We start from the raw sequence: 23159 nt of genomic DNA on the forward strand, positions 1-23159 counted from the left end.
CAAGCACTACAATACAGAGTTACATGCACAAATGCCACTTAAAACTTTACTCTTTTAACCATGTCTGAAATTGGCATCAAGTTATCTGGGCTGGTAGGCATCTGGGATGAATCATCATACAATGGAGATGTCTATTGTGGTCAGAAAATCATTATTTCAGATGGAAATGGATGCCATGTGCTTTGAACAAAAGACGAAAAGGACCATTCAGACTGTTATCAGCAACAAGTACAAAAGCCAGGATCCGTCATGATATGAGGTGTCAGAGTCCTTGGCAAAGGTAATTTACACTTCTGTGCGATATGACTAAAAAAAGTCATATCTTGATATGCTTTTGAGAAGTGGTGATATAGGATACGATACGATATAATGTAAACTTAGCTTATTTAGTTTATGTTATTTTAAAAACACAAAATACTGTAGTTCTGATACATTGACAGAATTAGTGTTTATATTGTGTATTATTACAAGGCTGTATTATGTATATAGACAACATTAAACAAACCAGCAGAATCTCACAATCACATTTACAGTGTATCACAAAAGTGAGTACACCCCTCACATTTCTGCAGATATTTAAGTATATCTTTTCATGGGACAACACTGACAAAATGACACTTTGACACAATGAAAAGTAGTCTGTGTGCAGCTTATATAACAGTGTAAATTTATTTTTCCCTCAAAATAACTCAATATACAGCCATTAATGTCTAAACCACCGGCAACAAAAGTGAGTACACCCCTTAGTGAAAGTTCCTGAAGTGTCAATATTTTGTGTGGCCACCATTATTTCCCAGAACTGCCTTAACTCTCCTGGGCACGGAGTTTACCAGAGCTTCACAGGTTGCCACTGGAATGCTTTTCCACTCCTCCATGATGACATCACGGAGCTGGCGGATATTCGAGACTTTGCGCTCCTCCACCTTCCGCTTGAGGATGCCCCAAAGATGTTCTATTGGGTTTAGGTCTGGAGACATGCTTGGCCAGTCCATCACCTTTACCCTCAGCCTCTTCAATAAAGCAGTGGTCGTCTTAGAGGTGTGTTTGGGGTCATTATCATGCTGGAACACTGCCCTGCGACCCAGTTTCCGGAGGGAGGGGATCATGCTCTGCTTCAGTATTTCACAGTACATATTGGAGTTCATGTGTCCCTCAATGAAATGTAACTCCCCAACACCTGCTGCACTCATGCAGCCCCAGACCATGGCATTCCCACCACCATGCTTGACTGTAGGCATGACACACTTATCTTTGTACTCCTCACCTGATTGCCGCCACACATGCTTGAGACCATCTGAACCAAACAAATTAATCTTGGTCTCATCAGACCATAGGACATGGTTCCAGTAATCCATGTCCTTTGTTGACATGTCTTCAGCAAACTGTTTGTGGGCTTTCTTGTGTAGAGACTTCAGAAGAGGCTTCCTTCTGGGGTGACAGCCATGCAGACCAATTTGATGTACTGTAGTGTGCGGCGTATGGTCTGAGCACTGACAGGCTGACCCCCCACCTTTTCAATCTCTGCAGCAATGCTGACAGCACTCCTGCGCCTATCTTTCAAAGACAGCAGTTGGATGTAACGCTGAGCACGTGCACTCAGCTTCTTTGGACGACCAACGCGAGGTCTGTTCTGAGTGGACCCTGCTCTATTAAAACGCTGGATGATCTTGGCCACTGTGCTGCAGCACAGTTTCAGGGTGTTGGCAATCTTCTTGTAGCCTTGGCCATCTTCATGTTGCGCAACAATTCGTCTTTTAAGATCCTCAGAGAGTTCTTTGCCATGAGGTGCCATGTTGGAACTTTCAGTGACCAGTATGAGAGAGTGTGAGAGCTGTACTACTAAATTGAACACACCTGCTCCCTATGCACACCTGAGACCTAGTAACACTAACGAGTCACATGACATTTTGGAGGGAAAATGACAAGCAGTGCTCAATTTGGACATTTAGGGGTGTAGTCTCTTAGGGGTGTACTCACTTTTGTTGCCGGTGGTTTAGACATTAATGGCTGTATATTGAGTTATTTTGAGGGAAGAATAAATTTACACTGTTATATAAGCTGCACACAGACTACTTTTCATTGTGTCAAAGTGTCGTTTTGTCAGTGTTGTCCCATGAAAAGATATACTTAAATATCTGCAGAAATGTGAGGGGTGTGCTCACTTTTGTGATACACTGTATGCTTTCTAATTTACTTCAAATAAATGAGCTTTGAAAAATCCCGAAAACGTTTAGTATATTTTAATGCTTTAGTATCATTGCAAAGTGAAAGCGCATGGTAAACAGCAGAACCGCAACCCAGATCAACCACACAGCAGCATAAAATAATAACCGCTGCCTACCTGAGCTTCTCTTCTTCAAATTGAGACCAAATCTTTATCCGCGTGGTGTTCCATTAGGGATATAATCCACACTTGTCTTTCTTTTTTGAGACCATCTGGTATGTTTCCAGAATATTTCCAGAATATATAAATCCATTTCCAACTGTGTTTATCCACCTAACTAATGAAAACCGTCTTAGATCATTTATTCTCACAGCTTTCGTGGTAAAAAGCTGAAAATGATCATTCATTAACTAAGCTGTCACTTATACAACAACTAATGATGTGATTGTGATTGGTTTATACATCTGAATCTCTAACAAAATGAACTGATTCATATAGTTGTTTACACAAAACGAATGAATCTTTACCACAGATAAGAGCACAGCTCCCTGATTCAATTTCAATGAATAATTCGTTTGAAAAGAGTCGTTTCTGATTCATTGACTCAGTGATTCAGTTTCCATGGTGGCCATGTAACGAATAGGCTATGGAGACGTGACATGATGGGCAGACACACATGCAGAGATGCTGATTAGGATTTATTCAGAATTACAACACACAAGACACAAACATGAACAATGCTAAACATTAAGCAAACTGCTAACACTAATCTAAACTTAAGCTTAAATCTAAATCTTAAGCTGAACAAACATTGAACTTGACTAAACTACCCTAAGCTATGCTACACACTGCTAAAGATAAACATGAAGTGAATACTACTATTAAGATGGAGCTGACTAACACACAAATAAACATAACTAGAACAAGAGCATAACCCAAATCCATGACCAGCCTATGGTTCAAAATCCATGACCAGCCTATGGTTCAAAGTCCATGATCAGCCAACAACCAAAGACTCTATCCACAATAGCTTCCACTGAATAAGCCACAGCCTCACTTTAAATGCCTTGAGCACTTAACCTGCAATTAGGTTCAGCTGTGGATCATCAACTTCACTGACCAATCATCATGAGGGGCGTCGGCTAGCCACTATAAACAAACCCACCTCCATGTGCTCCCAGAAACTCCCAGTACTGATTTTATTTTAATGTTTAGAATGATAATAATACATATGTTGCATTTATCATTGCTATATTAGAAGATACACTGATCAGCAATAACATTAAAACCACTTCCTTGTTTCTACACTCACTGTCCATTTTATCAGCTCCACCTACCATATAGAAGCACTTTGTAATTCTACAATTACTGACTGTAGTCCATCTATTTCTCTACATACTGTTTTAGCCTGCTTTCACCCTGTTCTTCAATGGTCAGGACTTCCACAGGTCCACCACAGAGCAGGTATTATTTTGGTGGTGGATCATTCTCAGCACTGCAGTTACAATGACATGGTGGTGGTGTGTTAGTGTGTGTTGTGCTGGTATGAGTGGATCAGACACAGCAGCGCTGCTGGAATTCCACTCACTGTCCACTCTATTCTATTAGACACTCCTACCTAGTTGGTCCACCTTGTAGATGTAAAGTCTGAGACGATCGCTCATCTATTGCTGCTGTTTGAGTTGGTCATCTTCTAGACCATCATCAGTGGTTATAGGATGCTGCCCACGGGGCGCTGTTGGCTGGATGTTTTTGGTTGGTGGACTGTTCTCAGTCCAGCAGTGACAGTGAGGTGTTTAAAAATGAGTTTATCCACTCATACCAGCACAACACACACTAACACACCGCCACCATGTCAGTGTCACTGCAGTGCTGATGATCCACCACCCAAATGATACCTGCTCTGTGGTGGTCCTGGGAGAGTCCTGACCACTGAAGAACAGCATGAAAGGGGGCTAACAAAGCATGCAGAGAAACAGATGGACTACAGTCAGTAATTGTAGAACTACAAAGTGCTTCTATATGGTAGTGTACATAACATTTCCAAAAGTTTCAGGTTTTTCTTCCGCACTCATTGCTAACAGGTAGATAAAATCCATTATGTAAATTTGTGAAACATGAATAAATTGGACAGAATGTTGTGTTTCCATTTGCTTGAAATGTATTAGGAGGCCCAGTCAAACAATCCAAAAGGGCAACATATGAAACATAGCCAGAGTTCAGACAGGAGTGGAACAATCAATAAAGCAGTCAAACAAGGTGGGAGGGGAGGACCAAAGGCAAATCTGAAGAGACAAGGTAAACAAGGAAAGGTCAAATAAAGAATACACAAGTCTAAAGAAATGATACATGCACTGTAACAAATTTCTGTAGTTTTCACAGTATTACTACTGTAGAATGATAAAATTCTTACTGTAGAACCTGTACACAGCATTTTACTGTAGATCTGCAAAGGATCATGGTCAAGATTCAGTGGTGGGCGAATTCTACAGTAAGCATATTTCTGCTGTGAATCACAATACGGTAAATTTAAGCGGGATTGTTCTTTTTCTGTCAGTTTAAACAATAATCCTTTTTTGTTATAGTACAGTTTGCATTATATCTAAAACAAATACTAGTTTTTTTTTATCACTCAGACAGAAAGACATCTTTATATCATCAGTAACAGGTACAGAAATTAGAATTACTTGATAATAGTCACCTACTCTTTTAAAACGCTATTAAGACAGAAAGCGAGCTAGCTCGCTTAAATATAGAACTAATCGGCCAGTTGATAAACAACTAGCTAATGGTCTAGCCAAAAGTGATACACTAGAGAGCCAGCGTTCATAACATGACCAAAATAAGCTATTTGTACATGATATTTTGTTATCTGGTGATATTTAGTTGATAACGCCATCAGTTGAATGTACGGAGGAGTAACAACACTGTTTGTAACGTTTGTGTGTATATGTGGCTGTGCTGTAGCTCCATGTTTTATGTGGTGAAACTCGTCACTCGTTTTTTTCTAGTTACCGTGAGGCATGTGTAAGTAGCCTACTGAAGTGGACCAAAGCAAAACAGAGCCCCAAAACAGGTAAGAATTTTAAACAGCACATTTTTAAAAGTAGAATGTGTTTATTAATGTGATATATTTAATGGGAGGTTAGGAATTAACAAAATTGTCATAGTCTCCAGTCTTGTATATAAATTTCTACAGCAGTAACAGTAATTCCTTGTTTTATCTTTACAGTCCAGGGAAGAAAACTTTAGCCCAAGATGTGGATAACAGCAAATGTAAAACGAAGCACTTGCACATTTTTGTTTTTGTTCAGAACAGCTGTGTTTATAAAAATATGAATTTATTTATTTAATTATCTATGTATTTTCAAAAACATGAAATTCAATAAATGATTTTTTGTTACAAATGCAGTGTCTTAATTTTTACAATGTATAGTTATTTTTCGAATATTTTTTTAGTGTTAAATGCTATAATGCCTTTAAAGTAGTCTGATATTTGCTGTAATTAAAAGACTGTGATAACAATTACAGTAAAGTGATTACTGCTGTAATAGGTTACAGTAATGTGAAATTACTGTAAAAACAGCTACAGTACTGTGATTATTACTGTAATAAATATTACAATATTTCATAGTTACTGTAATTAAATTTGCAGTATGCGCACTGTAAAATGTATTACAGCAACTTACCGGCTAATTGCTGCCAGCAAGTTACTGTACATTTCACAGTCTCCTTTTTACAGTGTGGGTCAGTATGGCAGTATTCGGCTTATATGATTGTAACTTTTTTAATACAGTAAAACATTTGATTGCCTTGTAAATATGTGCTGTATACATCATACACCGATCAGCCATACCATTAAAACCACCTCCTTGTTTCTACACTCACTGTCCATTTTATCAGCTCCACTTACTATATAAAAACACTTTATTCTTTAGTCTACAATTACTGACTGTAGTCCATGCTGTTCCTCAATGGTCAGGACCCCCACAGGACCACCACAGAGCAGGCATAATTTAGGTGATGGATTATTCTCAGCACTGCAGTGACACTGACATGGTGGTGGTGTGTAAGTGTGTGTTGTGCTGGTATGAGTGGATAAGACACAGCAACGCTGATGGAGTTTTTAAACACCTCACTGTCACTGCTGGACTGAGAATAGTCCACCAACCAAAAACATACAGCCAACAGCGCCCCGTGGGCAGCGTCCTGTGACCACTGATAAATATCTAGAAGATGACCAACTCAAACAGCAGCAATAGATGAGTGATCATCTCTGACTTTACATCTACAAGGTGGACCAACTAGGTAGGAGTATCTAATAGAGTGGACAGTGAGTGGACACGGTATTTAAAATCTCCAGCAGTGCTGCTGTGTCTGATCCACTCATACCAGCACAACACACACTAACACACCACCACCATGTCATTGTTACTGCAGTACAGGGTAAAAGCAGGCTAAAAAGTATGTAGAGAAACAGATGGACTACAGTCAGTAATTGTAGAACTACAAAGTGCTTCTATATGGTAAGTGGAGCTGATAAAATGGACAGTGTGTGTAGAAACAAGCAGGTGGTTTTAATGGTATGGCTGATCAGTGTATATTATAATTTATTTCATAAGTATGGTCTTATGGTTTTCATAAGTTGGTCTTTCCATTCCAGAACCAAAAATCTACAGAGTTGGCACAGTAATGCTTAACATAATTGATTTTTTATAAATGTGGTGTCAAGAAATGTTTAGTTTTATGTGCTGTATTTTTAATACATTGTAAATAGTTAAAAAAATACATAAATTGCAGAATTTGTCTAATTTGGCAGTACTAGAAAGCAGTAGTGAAATTGATTTGGTCAATTCCTTTGTGCAAAAGGTCAGATTCACTTGAGTCTAATCCTTCCTATTGTTTGTTTGATCTGTTTATTATAACCTTTTTATTTAATACATTTGCAGCCATTGTTTATTTATCCAAATTTTACATTTAAACTCTTGTTCTCGTAGCAGTAATACACTTTTAATATTACGTATAGGGAAATCTATAGCCCTGAAACTCTGAGGCCCATAATGTAAAATAGAGCAAGAGGCTCTTAACCCTGTTCAGTTTAAAAGTTGAAAGCCCCTGTGGCTTTGTTTCTACCCATAAACACCATTCTGCCACAGGAAATAGGACAAGTACATTAAGGTAAAGAGTAAAGAATAAAGCAAACAAGTCTAAAAACCTTTTTATCATTTTACTGGTTGTAATAGCATTGCCTTAAAAGGTAGTGGAAAGAAGCAAAATGTGCAACACAGGAACCCCGGGGCAACACATTTCTCCCTATTAGAACAGATGACCTGTAAAACATGAGCACATAGAGACTGCAAATGAACAGTGAAAGAAGAAGAAAAGAGCATCCACAGCATCAGATTGTGATTCAGAGCCAATGAGGGTAGCAATTTGAGCAATGAAGCTCTATACTGTTTGGAAAACAGCCTTGAGGCCTGTCTTAAATGTAGTCCAAGTCGTATACATTATGAAACTAGTGAATTGGAGTCACTGCAGTAAAAACAAGTATTATTATTACTATTTAAAATAATATTGACTGGATATATTAATACTACCTAAGCTCTAAAATGTAAACAAATCATATTTTATTTCTAAGAAACTTTGGATTTTATTTGTTGTCCAGTCATTTGCCAGTCCTCATGTTAGTCTATTAGCCACACTATATTGCCAAAAGTATTCACTCACCCATCCAAATCATTGAATTCAGGTGTTCCAATCACTTCCATGGCCACAGGTGTATAAAACCAAGCACCTAGGCATGCAGACTACTTCTACAAACATTTGTGAAAGAATGGGCCGCTCTCAGGAGCTCAGTGAATTCCAGCGTGGTACTGTGATAGGATGCCACCTGTGCAACAAGTCCAGTTGTGAAATTCCACAGTTGACTGTCAGTGGTATTATAACAAAGTGGAAGTGATTGGGAACGACAGCAACTCGGCCGCTAAGTGGTAGGCCACGTAAAATGACAGAGTGGGGTCAGCGGATGCTGAGGCGCATAGTGCGCAGAGGTCGCCAACTTTCTGCAGAGTCAATCACTACAGATCTCCAAACTTCACGTGGCCTTTAGATTAGCTCAAGAACAGGGTGTAGAGAGCTTCATGGAATGGGTTTTCATGGCCGAGCAGCTGCATCCAATCCTTACATCACCAAGCGCAATGCAAAGCGTTGGATGCAGTGGTGTAAAGCACGTCGCCACTGAACTGAACGCAGTGGAGATGTGTTCTCTGGAGTGACTAATCACACCTTTCCGTCTGGCAATCTGATGGACGAGTCTGGGTTTGGCGGCTGCCAGGAGAACGGTACTTGTCTGACTACATTGTGCCAAGTGTAAAGTTTGGTGGAGGGGGGATTATGGTGTGGGGTTGTTTTTCAGGAGTTGGGCTCGGCCCCTTAGTTCCAGTGAAAGGAACTCTTAATGCTTCAGCATATCAAGAGATTTTGGACAATTTCATGCTCCCAACTTTGTGGGAACAGTTTGGGGATGGCCCCTTCCTGTTCCAACATGACTGCACACCAGTGCACAAAGCAGGGTCCATAAAGACATGGATGAGCGAGTTTGGTGTGGAAGAACTTGACTGGCCTGCACAGAGTTCTGACCTCAACAAAACATGTCTCTGTTCCAAGTTTTTGAGTGTGCTGCAGGCATCAAATTTTAAATTAGTTCATAATTACAAAATATGAACATTGAAGTCTTTGTCGTTTTGTCAGTTAAGGTTTAAAAGAATTGACAAATAACAGATGTATGTTTTGTTGCATTTTACAACTTTAAAATGTCACAGCTTTTCCAGAAATTGGGTCTATAATCAAGGGCTGTCAGCAATATCATACGCTGTGCGTTTAGTGAATAACGCACTTATGCTCAGCAGATTGCTAATATCAAAATTCCTCACAAGATATCTTGAAAAGAAATCTTAATTTATATACACCGATCAGGCATAACATTATGACCGCCTTCCTACTATTGTGTTGGTCCCCCTTTTGCTGTCTCATACGCAACAAACTGCAATGCACTGTGTATTCTGACACCTTTCTATCAGAACCAGCATAAACGTCTTCAGCAATTTAAGCTACAGTAGCTCGTCCACACAGGTCAGCCTTCGCTCCCCACGTGCATCAGTGAGCCTTGGCCGCCCATGACCCTGTCGCCGGTTTACCACAAACCAGAATATGTTTTATATTTGACCAACTCTACCTCTGCACAGCACAACTGATGGTCTCAAACACATTAAAAAAGCAATAAATTCCAGAAATTAACTCTAGACAAGGCACAAACCATTCCAGGTGGCTACATCATGAAGCTGATTGAGAAAATGCCAAAAAGGGTGCAAAGCTGTCATGAAAGCAAAAGATGGCTACTTTAAAGAATATAAAATATAAAACATATTCTGGTTTGTTTAACACTTTTTTGTCTACTACATAATTCCATACGTGTTCCTTCATAGTTTGGATGTCTTCAGTATTAATCTACAATGTTGAAAATTAAAAAAAAAAATCAAGAAAAACCACAGGAATGAGAAAGTGTGTCCAAACTTTTGACTGGTACTGTATATATGGTACCTTGAAACTTAACGTCAGTTGGTTCTAGGACTGGTTTTGAATTTAAAAGGCATTGAACTTCATGGTATTTTTTCCTATAAGGATGTATGGGAAACCTGTTAACCTGATACATGGTCCCATGTACTTGCATATATTTTAGGCTAATGTAAAATAATGTGGTTGTTTTTGACACTTATACACTGAAAATAACACAAATATTATAAAAATTAAAAAAAACACAAAAAATAAAAAGCTGATTCTTACAATTTCTCAAAACCCCGAGCTGTAACACAAGTTTAAAAGTGAAACAGTGAGGAAAATCCAGCTAAACACAGATACATGTGGACACTTGTAAATCTGATGGTTATTCCACACAAATGCAGATTCACACACACAAAGCGACTGTTCATTGTTAATTTGACATTAAATAAATACTTTAAAAAAAAAAAACTGAACATGAGCTCAAGAGTACAAATTTCTCAGCACAGGGCGTTGAGTTTAAAAGATTTTGAGGGGGCGTTGAGTTACAAGATACCACTGTATATATATATATACATGCAATTGAGGTGAATTGGAGATACAAAAATGTCCATGACTGTGTTTGATATAACCTTGTGAACTGATAAACGAGTAACTACTGTTTCTGATTAATGTAACCAAAGTGTGTAAAACATGATGGTAAAATCCTAATAAACAAATAAACACACAAACTAAACATTGAATTAGCTGATGAGTTGCATTAGATGTTCTACTAAACTGTGCTATACTCTCCTGGATACAGGTATGTACCTTGGTAATAAAGTGGCCTTATGTTTTACCCTGTTCAGCCTCAAGGCAGTCACACTAATGACACAAGCAATGTAGAGGAGAGCTAATCATCTTCACTCATTTGAGCTGTGTCTGTTTTCCCGTGTATCATGGCTCGGGACATACGCCTCTGCTCTTTGCATCGCCTCATCTTCAATTTCGCTTTCTGTTAGCATGCCTATCAATCATGGTAGCAACATGTCACTCATCACGCTGCCTCACATGATTGCCAACACGAGTGTAAGTAAAGTCCTACACTTCTCCATTGTATGTATGTGTGTGTGCGTGTGCATGTTTGCCTATGGGGTAATCCCATCTGTCACCCAGTCCCTTTCCATAATTGACCATGATAGATCGGCTCCAGAGTCACACCACACGTCAGTTAACCTGCACCTTCTTACATACATGGTTGCAGAGATTAATGCTTTACTATTAATCCATGGACACACATTTCAGTCAGAACACTCTTAAGATACCACAGTCATACTACACTCATTACCCAACATTCAGATTCAAAGCTTGGTTAAGGAATCAGTTCTTAAATATCCATAGGTTGCCTTCTTAGTCTTAGAGAAGAATGGGCCAAGATTCCACAAGACAGGTGTCACTTATGAAAATCATTTAGACTGATCAGACATAACATTAAAACCACCTCCTTGTTTTTACACTCACTGTCCATTTTATCAGCTCCACTCACCAGTTCTACAATTACTGCCTGTAGTCCATCTGTTTCTCTACATCTATTTTTAGCCTGTTCTTCAATGGTCAGGACCCCCACAGGACCAGCAGAGAGCAGGTATTATTTAGGTGGTGGATCATTCTAAGCACTGCAGTGACACTGACATGGTGGTGGTGTGTTAGTGTGTGTTGTGCTGGTATGAGTGGATCAGACACAGCAGCGCTGCTGGAGTTTTTAAACAACTCAATGTCACTGCTGGACTGAGAATAGTCCACCAACCAAAAATATCCAGCCAACAGCGCCCCGTGGACAGCGTCCTGTGACCACTGATGAAAAGGTCTAGAAGATGACCAATTCAAACAGCAGCAATAGATGAGCGATCGTCTCTGACTTTACATCTACAAGGTGGGCCAACTAGGTAGGAGTGTCTAACAGAGTGGACAGTGAGTGGACACGGTATTTACAAACTGCTGTGTCTGATCCACTCATACCAGCACAACACACACTAACACACCACCACCATGTCAGTGTCACTGCAGTGCTGAGAATGATCCACCACCACTGCTCTGTAGTGGTCCTGGGAGAGTCCTGACAGAAAGAACAGCATGAAAGGGGGCTAACAAAATATGCAGAGAAACAGTTGGACTACAGTCAGTAATTGTAGAACTACAAAGTGCTCCTATATGGTAAGTGGAGCTGATAAAATGGACAGTGAGTATAGAAACAATGCACATGTTTCAGTGGCAAAATAAGCTTCATTTACCTGGTATACACTCCACAACAGTTTAACTGTATTGAAAATTAATCTCTCAGAGCAGCATCCAGAAGAACTATATAGACTATGCCACTACAGATTTTCAGCTTAAACTTAGACTTACTATAATAAACCACTAACAACAAAATCAAATCTTTACACAATGGCAGCTAACAATATATTTTAGTTGTAATCTTGCATTTGCAATCTTATACAATAATAACACAGATTACATTTGCAATTCAAAACATGTAATTACCCTGCATGCTAAATAACCAAACAAAAGAATGATTTTAATTTTAAGACATTCACATAAACAGCCCAAAGCAAAGAAGTGGCATCCAGAAGCATCATATTCCAGCAAAATTGTATTGATTTATTTTAATTAAAGCAGGTACATATTTCTTTTTATATTTCATATTTAGCTTTTTTAAGAACATTTCTGGGTTAGTTCTACAACCTCAAATCAGAAAAAGTTGGGACAGTATGGAAAATGCAAATAATAAAAACACAGTGTTCCTTACATTTACTTTGACTTTTATTTGATTGCAGACAGGATGAACCTGAGATATTTCATGCTTTATCTGCTCAACTTCATTTCATTTGTTAATATACACAGCAACACATTCCAAAAAAAGTTGGGACGAGGCAATTTAGGGCTAGTAATGAGGTGCAAAACCTAAATGATGTGATTTTAAACAGGTGATGTCAACAGGTGATTGTAATCATGGTTTGCTACAAAAGCAGCATCCAGGAAAGGCTGAGTCTTTGAAGAACAAAGATGATCAGAGGATCTCCAGTTTGTCCACAAATGTGTGAGAAAATGATTGAAATGGTTAAAAACAATGTACCTCAAAGGGAAGGAAGGGGTTTATATATTTCTCCCTCTACAGTGCATAATATCATTAAACGATTCAAGGTTTCAGGAGAAATTTCAGTATGTATGGGCCAAGGGCGCAAGCTTAAGATGAACGCTCGTGATCTTTGATCCCTCAGACGGCAGCAAGAACCGCCACTCAACAATAGCTGATGAAACCATATAGACAAGGGCAAACCTTTGTTAAGCACTACAATACGGAGTTACATGCACAACTGCCACTTAAAACTTTACTGTGCAAAAGGAAGCCTTATGTTAACCATGTCCAGAAGCGACGTCGACTTCTCAGGGCTTGGAGGCATCTAGGATGGACCATCACACAGTTCAAACGTGTATTGTAGTCAGATGAATCAGCATTCCAGGTCTTTTTTGGAAAAAAAAAAAAGGATGCCATGGGCATGGCTGTGGAAGAAGAGGATACTGGTACTGGACTGGCCTGCCTGCAGTCCTGACCTGTCCCCAATAGAGAATGTGTGGAGAATTTTAAAATGAAAAATGCGACAATGACGTCCCTGTACTGTTGCACATCTTAAGACGTGTTTGCAGAAAGAATGAGACAAAATAAAAGCTGAAACACTAAATCACCTGGTATCCTCGGTGCCAAAACGTCTTTTAAGTGTGGTGAAAAGGAATGGCAATATTACAAAGTGGTAAATGCTTTACTGTCCCAACTTTTTTTGAAATGTGTTGCAGGTCTGAAATGGAGGACTGGATGTTTATTAATAAATGAAATAAAGTTGACCAGATAAAACATGAAATATCTCAGGTTCATCCTGTCTGCAATCAAATAAAAGTCAAAGTAAATGTAAGAAGCACTGTGTTTTTATATTATTTGAATTGTCCATACTGTCCCAAATTTTTCTGATTTGGGGTCATACAAAGGAACTTATCAAGAGCATCCTGAGCAGCTGAAGTCAGTTCATAGCTAATTAGCTAAAACAATACCTAAACAAACTTATCAAATGAAATTTGATTCGCACTACACAATTTTGAATAAATGCTTATTTAATCCTCACCAGCACTTTTAGCCTAGACATGTAAATAAGGCAACATCTGGAATCTAAGAGCAATCTTTCTACTGCTCATCACTGCACTGCAGATCAAGATGATTGTGAAACACACTTGCAAACTCTTCTAACAGCGAAATTTGCTTGCTTATAAATTGGTCACACTTTGTGCTTGTTTTTCTTTTGCCTATTTCTGGCATGTATAAATGTACAGTATAATGTCTGTTACATATGAGTTATGAATTGTTCAGTTTTTTTGTTATAACATATCTATCTTCAATACTTAGGCCTTTAAATAAATAAATAGATAAATAAATACTGGAAACTTTTCATTTTTTCCTTATTTTCATATTAATTAAATGTTTTTTTTTGCTTTTTTACTTTTCTGGAAATTGGGTTTGTAAAATCAAATAATGTAATAATTTTAATAACAAATATCTAATAATAATAGAGGAATTTAATAACAAATATATGCATACAAACATTCAAATATGTAATATTTGAAAATGCCCCAGGTGTAAATGCAAGAATGAAATTTGATTACATAGAAACTAATATCCAGATACAGAGTGAAATTAAATCAATCAAATCACAAAACAACATTGATCAAAGTCAAAATTATTTTATTTAGAATATATTATTCTTTTTTAGTGATACAACAAGCAAAGCTGCCATATAACAGCTCATTGCTTCTTTATTGTTTTTGGTGTAATATGAAAACAGAGCTGCAGCAGTGTGGCATTTTATATGCCTGAAATCAAATACTCGTGTTAAATTATCTTTGCAGAACCACATTCTACTACAGCAACACTAAATAAATGAGCCTTAAACAACCTGTCTGTGAAGGCAAATAGTGTTTGTCTTTTATATGTGCCATGCTTGTTTATTTTACACTTATTTTACACTTTGGTTACATTACTAAAAGGACAGGTAGATGCAAGTTACACATTCATTGTCAAAGACCATCACACAATTTTGGCCAATTACTTTGGACTGTGGGAGAAAACTCAGAGTCTAAAGCTACTCTCTGCAAAACTGACATTTTACTCCTAATGATTTCACATTTTAACTACATCTTCTGTTGTTTTACCCCGAGGTTAAAGACTGCAATGCCAACAATACTGCTCCTGCTAGATGTGAAGGGTGTCAGGCTCAGTATAAGGGTGATTCTTATAAGTTATAAATTTGTGTTAAAAATACTTTATTACAAAACAAATATTTTAGGTATTAAAAAGATCATTCATTGCATCACTAAAAAAAATTACATACCAAAATAATTATGATTTTCATTTTTTATGATGATTTAAACATCAATATTTTGCTACTTTGGCCTTGTCCCCAACCCAGACTTTAAAAATTATCTGCTCTAATAAAATGCTAAAAAGTGATCAATTCATTATAAAAATCACAATATGAGTTTTATAATAACTTAAAAAGAAACAAATTGTAATTTTTTTTTTCATATTTGTACAACCTATGCATATTTTTGAGCAATATATTACTGTCCCCAGCATTATCGTCATTACCGCAACAGTGTATGGTTTCTGTAGGGAATCATTTGAAGGTAACACTTGTTTATGTTGTAACCATAGAAACAAAGACTTGCAAGGAAGCACATGCCAGCCATGAGAGAAGATTAACATTTTAATATCTGGAAATGTGAGTAATTTAATCATGTATTCCCCCTGATCATAGAGTATATTTATTCAGCGTCATTACCATTTACATCAGTATGGCAGTAGTTTACCAAAAAAAAAAGAAATTGACACATTATCTATATGTATTTAAAGTACATCTTGTACTAGCTGTTGACTAGCTTTAGCAAATCCATGGCCTATCTAGTTTTTATCTTAAAAAAAGTAAAAATGGTCATTACCGCAACACATCATTACCAACACATAATGACATTTTGCTATGCCACTTCGCAAATAAATATGAAATATTAAAATTCTAAGTCTTTGCTCTAGCATTATCTTGACATAATTAAAACCAAATTATTCCTAATTTAATTTTTCAAAAGTTAAGATGGTCAAAAGAGCCCGCAGTTGAAGAATCACCCATAAACTGTTTAGACGCTCACAGGGAAAGGATCAACATTCTTTAATAATAAACAAAAGCAGGAGTTACACAATCGAAAAAACAATTCCGAAACACGAGGCAAAAGTAGTCTAAACCGTAAACATGGATCAAAAGCCGAATTCCAAATAAACCGATGTAACAAGCCACACACGAAAAGACTCACATAACTAGAAACCACTTAGTACGAAACAACAATACTTCGCAATCTGCTAACAGCTTGTGAGAACTTAAATAAAATTTCTAATTGCTAATGACGAACATGTGTGTTCATTAGAACTCTGGAGAGAGGGGTCGCTCATATGTGTCCACTCGGTTCCCTGAGCATGGCAACAGTTCCAAGCGAACTTCCACTGCATTCTAGGAGTTGTAGTCACAACTGTGTGACAACAGAAACCTGGCTTGTTTGCACCAAAAATTGTCAAGAACTCACTATGGACTTTATCACAGACAGATAATGAAAAAATCCAATTATTTTTTTGCTAGTTAAAACTTTTAGTTTAATTAAATTTTGTGTATGTATGATGTGTAAATCCTATTTATTCAAATGATCCTCCAGGCCACCCAACAAGGATAGGGGTCCCTGCTTTTTTTGGGAGTTTTCTGGGAGTTTTTCCTTGCCACTGTTGCCCTCGGCTTGCTCAACAGGGGTTTTGGTCTGTAGGTCCTGAAATCTGTAAAGTTGCTTTGAGACAATGTTCATTGTAAAAAGCGCTATATAAATAAATTTGACTTGACTTGAAAACCAGAGTCCCGGGAGGAAACCCACACAAACACGGGGAGAACATGAAAACTCCACAGAGAAAGAACCCGGACCAGTCCACCAGGGAGTTGAACCCAGGACCTTTTTGCTGTGAGGTGACAGTGGCACCAACCGTACAACAGACAGTATGCATTGCAATAGAATTTTAAAAGCAATCAATAAAAAATGCCTGTAAAAAAGGCAATTTGGCTGCATCCCAACTGCTTACTTCATGATGTATGCAGTTAAAGCACTAAGCACTGTAATTATTATTATTAGTATTAGTAGTAGTAGTATATATTTAATAGTAAGTAGTATAAATATACACCATCAGGCATAACATTATGACCACATTCCTAATATTGTGTTGGTCCCCCTTTTGCTGCCAAAACAACCCTGCAACTGTGATGCACTGTGTATTCTGACACCTTTCTGTTAGAACCAGCATCAACTTCCTTAGCAATTTCAGCTACAGTAGCTCATCTAGAAGCACTTTCTAGTTCTACAATTAGCCCCCTTTCATGCTGTTCTTCGGTGGTCAGGACTCTTGCAGTACCACTACAGAGCAGGTATTATTTGGGTGGACTGAGAATAGTCCACCAACCAAAAATATATCCAGCCAACAGCGCCCCGTGGGCAGTGTCCTGTGACCACTGACGAAGGTCTAGAAGATGACCAACACAAACAGCTGCAATAGGTGATTAACCTATTTCACCACTGACTTTACACCTACAAGGTGAACTAACTAGGTAGAAGTGTGTAATAGAGTGGACAGTGAGTGGACACAGTATTTAAAAACTCCAGCAGCGCTGCTGTGTCTGATCCACTTATACAAGCACAACACACACTAACACACCACCACCATGTCAGTGTCACTGCAGTGCTGAGAATGATCCACCACCTAAATAATATCTGCTCTGAGGAGGTCCTGATCATTGAAAACAGGGTGAAAACAGGCTCAACAAAAAAGTATGTAGAGAAATAAATGGACTACAGTCAGTAATTGTAGAACTGCAAAGTGCTTCTATATGGTAAGTGGAGCTGATAAAATTGACAGTGAGTGTATGTATATATACTGTGTGTATATATATATATATATATATATATATATATATATATATACAGTGTATCACAAAAGTGAGTACACCCCTCACATTTCTGCAGATATTTAAGTATATCTTTTCATGGGACAACACTGACAAAATGACACTTTGACACAATGAAAAGTAGTCTGTGTGCAGCTTATATAACAGTGTAAATTTATTCTTCCCTCAAAATAACTCAATATACAGCCATTAATGTCTAAACCACCGGCAACAAAAGTGAGTACACCCCTAAGAGACTACACCCCTAAATGTCCAAATTGAGCACTGCTTGTCATTTTCCCTCCAAAATGTCATGTGATTTGTTAGTCTTACTAGGTCTCAGGTGTGCATAGGGAGCAGGTGTGTTCAATTTAGTAGTACAGCTCTCACACTCTCTCATACTGGTCACTGAAAGTTCCAACATGGCACCTCATGGCAAAGAACTCTCTGAGGATCTTAAAAGACGAATTGTTGTGCTACATGAAGATGGCCAAGGCTACAAGAAGATTGCCAACACCCTGAAACTGAGCTGCAGCACAGTGGCCAAAATCATCCAGCGTTTTAAAAGAGCAGGGTCCACTCAGAACAGACTCGCGTTGGTCGTCCAAAGAAGCTGAGTGCACGTGCTCAGCGTCACATCCAACTGCTGTCTTTGAAAGATAGGCGCAGGAGTGCTGTCAGCATTGCTGCAGAGATTGAAAAGGTGGGGGGTCAGCCTGTCAGTGCTCAGACCATACGCCGCACACTACATCAAATTGGTCTGCATGGCTGTCACCCCAGAAGGAAGCCTCTTCTGAAGTCTCTACACAAGAAAGCCCGCAAACAGTTTGCTGAAGACATGTCAACAAAGGACATGGATTACTGGAACCATGTCCTATGGTTTGATGAGACCAAGATTAATTTGTTTGGTTCAGATGGTCTCAAGCATGTGTGGCGGCAATCAGGTGAGGAGTACAAAGATAAGTGTGTCATGCCTACAGTCAAGCATGGTGGTGGGAATGCCATGGTCTGGGGCTGCATGAGTGCAGCAGGTGTTGGGGAGTTACATTTCATTGAGGGACACATGAACAATATGTACTGTGAAATACTGAAGCAGAGCATGATCCCCTCCCGCCGGAAACTGGGTCGCAGGGCAGTGTTCCAGCATGATAATGACCCCAAACACACCTCTAAGACAACCACTGCTTTATTGAAGAGGCTGAGGGTAAAGGTGATGGACTGGCCAAGCATGTCTCCAGACCTAAACCCAATAGAACATCTTTGGGGCATCCTCAAGCGGAAGGTGGAGGAGAGCAAAGTCTCGAATATCCGCCAGCTCCGTGATGTCGTCATGGAGGAGTGGAAAAGCATTCCAGTGGCAACCTGTGAAGCTCTGGTAAACTCCATGCCCAGGAGAGTTAAGGCAGTTCTGGGAAATAATGGTGGCCACACAAAATATTGACACTTCAGGAACTTTCACTAAGGGGTGTACTCACTTTTGTTGCCGGTGGTTTAGACATTAATGGCTGTATATTGAGTTATTTTGAGGAAAGAATAAATTTACACTGTTATATAAGCTGCACACAGACTACTTTTCATTGTGTCAAAGTATCATTTTGTCAGTGTTGTCCCATGAAAAGATATACTTAAATATCTGCAGAAATGTGAGGGGTGTACTCACTTTTGTGATACACTGTATATATATATATATATATATATATATATATATATATATATATAAAAAATCTTATTATATTTTTATATTTATACCTAATTATTTAAATTAAGTATTAATAATAATTTATTAATTAAAGCCAAAATAGTCTCCATATAATCAGAAAACATCATTCCAGTAAAATCAATAGAGACAAAAAAAAAGGAAAACAAAATAATAAAGAATTGAATGAATGTAATGCAGTTGACAGTGCTTTGTAGCTTTATTTTCTGTGTCATACCAGGAGCATCATGAGCTAAAGGTCACTAAAGCGCTGAGTGGCACAGTCAACATGCAGGTGACAAGATTCAGAGGGACAGTCAATGGTCCTTAGTCCCCAGAAACTCAAAATGATGATGTTTACTCCCAAACAACACTGAGCAATTACCTCATCCTCTCAAATGACCCCCTATTAACATTTAAGACAGGTCCAGACATAACCAGCCTTAATGACTAATTAGTATTTCTGGGATAACTTTACCATAACCAAATCAATAACAGCGAAGTTGTTGCCCTCAGAAGGCATTACATTAGAAACCGTTATGCTGCTGTGATAAATATAGCCACATGAGCTCATGAGTATTTCAGAAAAACGTTGTTACTTAACACAGCCTATTGTTGCATCAAGAAATGCAAACCACAACTCTATTACACAACACTGTCAAGTTCTCTGGGTCCAAGCTAATCAGAGATGGACCAAAAGCCAGTGGAAATGTGTGCTATGGCCAGATAAATCCCTATTTTAGGATGTTTTGGAAGAAAACGGAAATTACATTTTTGCCACAGGCCAACGGGACTACCCAGACTTCACAGCTAATTCGTTTCATTTGGAAGAGCTGTGGGGCAGATAAATTAAGTCAAAGGTTGCCCTTACTTATACACCGATCAGCCATAACATTAAAACCACCTCCTTGTTTTTGCACTCACTGTCCGTTTTATCAGCTCCACTTACCATATAGAAGCACTTTGTAGTTCTACAATTACTGACTGTAGTCCATCTGTTTCTCTGCATACCTTTTTAGCCTGCTTTCACCCTGTTCTTCAATGGTCAGGACCCCCACAGACCAGGTATTATTTGGATAGTGGATCATTCTCAGCACTGCAGTGACAATAACGTGGTGGTGGTGTGTTAGTGTGTGTTGTGCTGGTATAAATGGATCAGACACAGCAGCGCTGCTGGAGTTTTTAAATACCGTGTCGACTCTATTAGACACTTTTTTCTGTTTGGTCCACCTTGTAGATGTAAAGTAAGAGACGATCGCTCATCTATTGCTGCTGTTTGAGTTGGTCATTTTCTAGACCTTCATCAGTGGTCACAGGACGCTGCCCACAGGGTACTGTTGGCTGGATATATTTTTGGTTGGTGGACTATTCTCAGTCCAGCAGTGACAGTAAGGTGTTTAACAAATCCTTATCCACTCATACCAGCACAACACACACTAACACACCACCACAATGTCAGTGTCACTGCAGTGCTGAGAATGATCCACCACCCAGAATGTCCTGACCACTGAAGAACAGCATGAAAGGGGGCTAACAAAGCATGCAGAGAAACAGATGGACTACAGTCAGTAATTGTAGAACTAAAGTGCTCCTAAATGGCAAGTGGAGCTAATAAAATGGACAGTGAGTCACCTGAAATTTGCAAAGTCAAAATTATGATCATTACCTCATTATAATCTTTGCTTAACAAAAGCAACAACACCTTCTGTGGTGCTTATAATAAAGCACTAATGCTAATGTTTCCTCTGTCTGTGCCAGTCTATTATTATGGGCTCATTATTAACTTTGACATTTACACAGGAGATTTTATCTGGATCATGAGTAATTAAATTAAATAATTCAGTACTTTTAACTCAAGACATTCAATGCTTCACTATTGTTTTCACTATTTACCAATAGATGCTATATTGATGTGAAAGACTTCTTGAATGTCCAACCAACAACATTTCTAAAACATGCTGCTATAAAACGTAATAACCCCAAGATTTACATATTCGCCCGGGTGTCATAGCCAATGCCAATAAAATAAAAATGCAGTGGTCCTTACATTTACTTTGACTTTTATTTGATTGCAGACAGTTTGAACCTGATATATTTTATGTTTTGTCTGCTCAACTTTATTTCATTTATTAACAAACATCCATTCCTGCATTTCAGGCCTGCAACACATTCCAAAAAAAGTTGGGACGGGGGCAAAATAAGTCTAGTAATGAGGTGAAAAAACTAAATAATAATGTGATTCCACACAGGTGATGTCAACAGGTGATTGTAATCATGGTTTGGTACAAAAGCAGCATCCAGGAAAGGCTGAGTCTTTGATGAGCAAAGATGATCAGAGGATCTCCAGTTTTTCAACAAATGTGTGAGAAAATGATTGAAATGTTTAAAAACAATGTACCTCAAAGAAAGATTGGAAGCGATTTGCATATTTCTCCCTCTACAGTGCAAAATACCATTAAAGGATTCAAGTAATCAGGATGAATTTCGGTGCGTGAAGGCCAAGGGTGTAAGCTTGAGCTGAACGTCCGTGATCTTCGATCCCTTAGATGACACTGCATCAAGAACCGCCACTCAACAATAACTGATATAACCACATGGGTGAGGGATTACTTTGGTAAACCTTTGTCAAGCACTACAATACAGAGTTACATGCACAAATGCCACTTAAACCTTTATTGTGCAAAAAAGAAGCCTTATGTTAACCATGTCCAGAAGCGGCGTTGACTTCTCTGGGCTCGGAGACATCTAGGATGGACCATCACACAGTGGAAACGTGTATTGTGGTCAGATGAATCAGCATTCCAGGTTTTTTTGGGAAAAACTAGACGTCATGTGCTCCGGACCAAAGACGAAAAAGGACCATCCAGACTGTTATCAGCAACAGCTCCAAAAGCCAGGGTCTGTCATGGTAAAGGGCTGTGTCAGTGACCTTGGCAAAGGTCATTAACACTTCTGTGATGGCAGCATTAATGCAGAAAAGTACATTGAGATCTTAGAGCAACATATGCTGCCTTCAAGACGTCATCTTTTCCAGGGACATCCATGCATTTTTCAACAAGACAATGCAAAACCACATGCTGCACACATTACAAAGACATGGCTGCGGAAGAAGAGGGTACGGGTACTGGACTGGCCTGCATTAAAATAAAAGTCAAAGTTAATGTAAGAAACTCTGTTTTATATTATTTGCATTTTCCATGCTGTCCCAACTTTTTCTTATTTGGGTTTGCATAAAGGAAAGTATCATTTAGATGTTATTCCTTTTCTACACATTTGCATTTTGGCTGGCAGAGAGGGCACAAAGGCACAGATGTTTAAGTATCAGTTTCTCCTAATTGGCAATGTTCTGCCCCTCATAAGCGTTAATTCACTGTAGGTGGAAATGTTCCTAAATATTGCACTTTCTCCCTTAGACTCACCAGCTCCTTTGTTGGCAAACTTCTCAAACAAAATTCTTTAAAGCCATTACACTGGGCTGTTTAGTTTTCTGCTGGCTTGCGATGCCAGCACAATCTCTTCCTGGGAATTCACCCAATGTTGCTGTGTTTTGGGCCTCATAACAGAACTGCTCTGGCAGAGCTGATTAACCAGAGGTGGCGTGATGTCACTTTTCTGGAGCGGACCATGTCTGTAAATCCACAATATGTGCATGGTTCATCAGTTGGTGTGGTTGGTTTTGAGGGTTCCATATCTG

The 23159-nt window shown here is 38.6% G+C and overlaps 1 long non-coding RNA gene across 3 annotated transcripts; it reads left to right on the forward strand.

The window, feature by feature from the left end:
* The first annotated feature begins 4381 nt into the window (after positions 1–4381).
* LOC134333818 (uncharacterized) lies at positions 4382–5571 on the forward strand. Of its 3 annotated transcripts, XR_010015423.1 has the most exons (4): positions 4382–4462; positions 4596–4687; positions 5176–5240; positions 5397–5571. It is a non-coding gene; the product is annotated as an uncharacterized LOC134333818 (long non-coding RNA). The 3 variants fall into 3 exon arrangements; XR_010015421.1 differs by lacking the exon at positions 4382–4462 and having other exon boundaries at positions 4482–4687; XR_010015422.1 differs by lacking the exon at positions 4382–4462 and having other exon boundaries at positions 4482–4655.
* The last annotated feature ends 17588 nt before the right edge of the window (positions 5572–23159 follow it).

This window comes from Trichomycterus rosablanca, chromosome 19, assembly GCF_030014385.1.
Source record: "Trichomycterus rosablanca isolate fTriRos1 chromosome 19, fTriRos1.hap1, whole genome shotgun sequence".
NCBI lineage: Eukaryota > Metazoa > Chordata > Actinopteri > Siluriformes > Trichomycteridae > Trichomycterus > Trichomycterus rosablanca.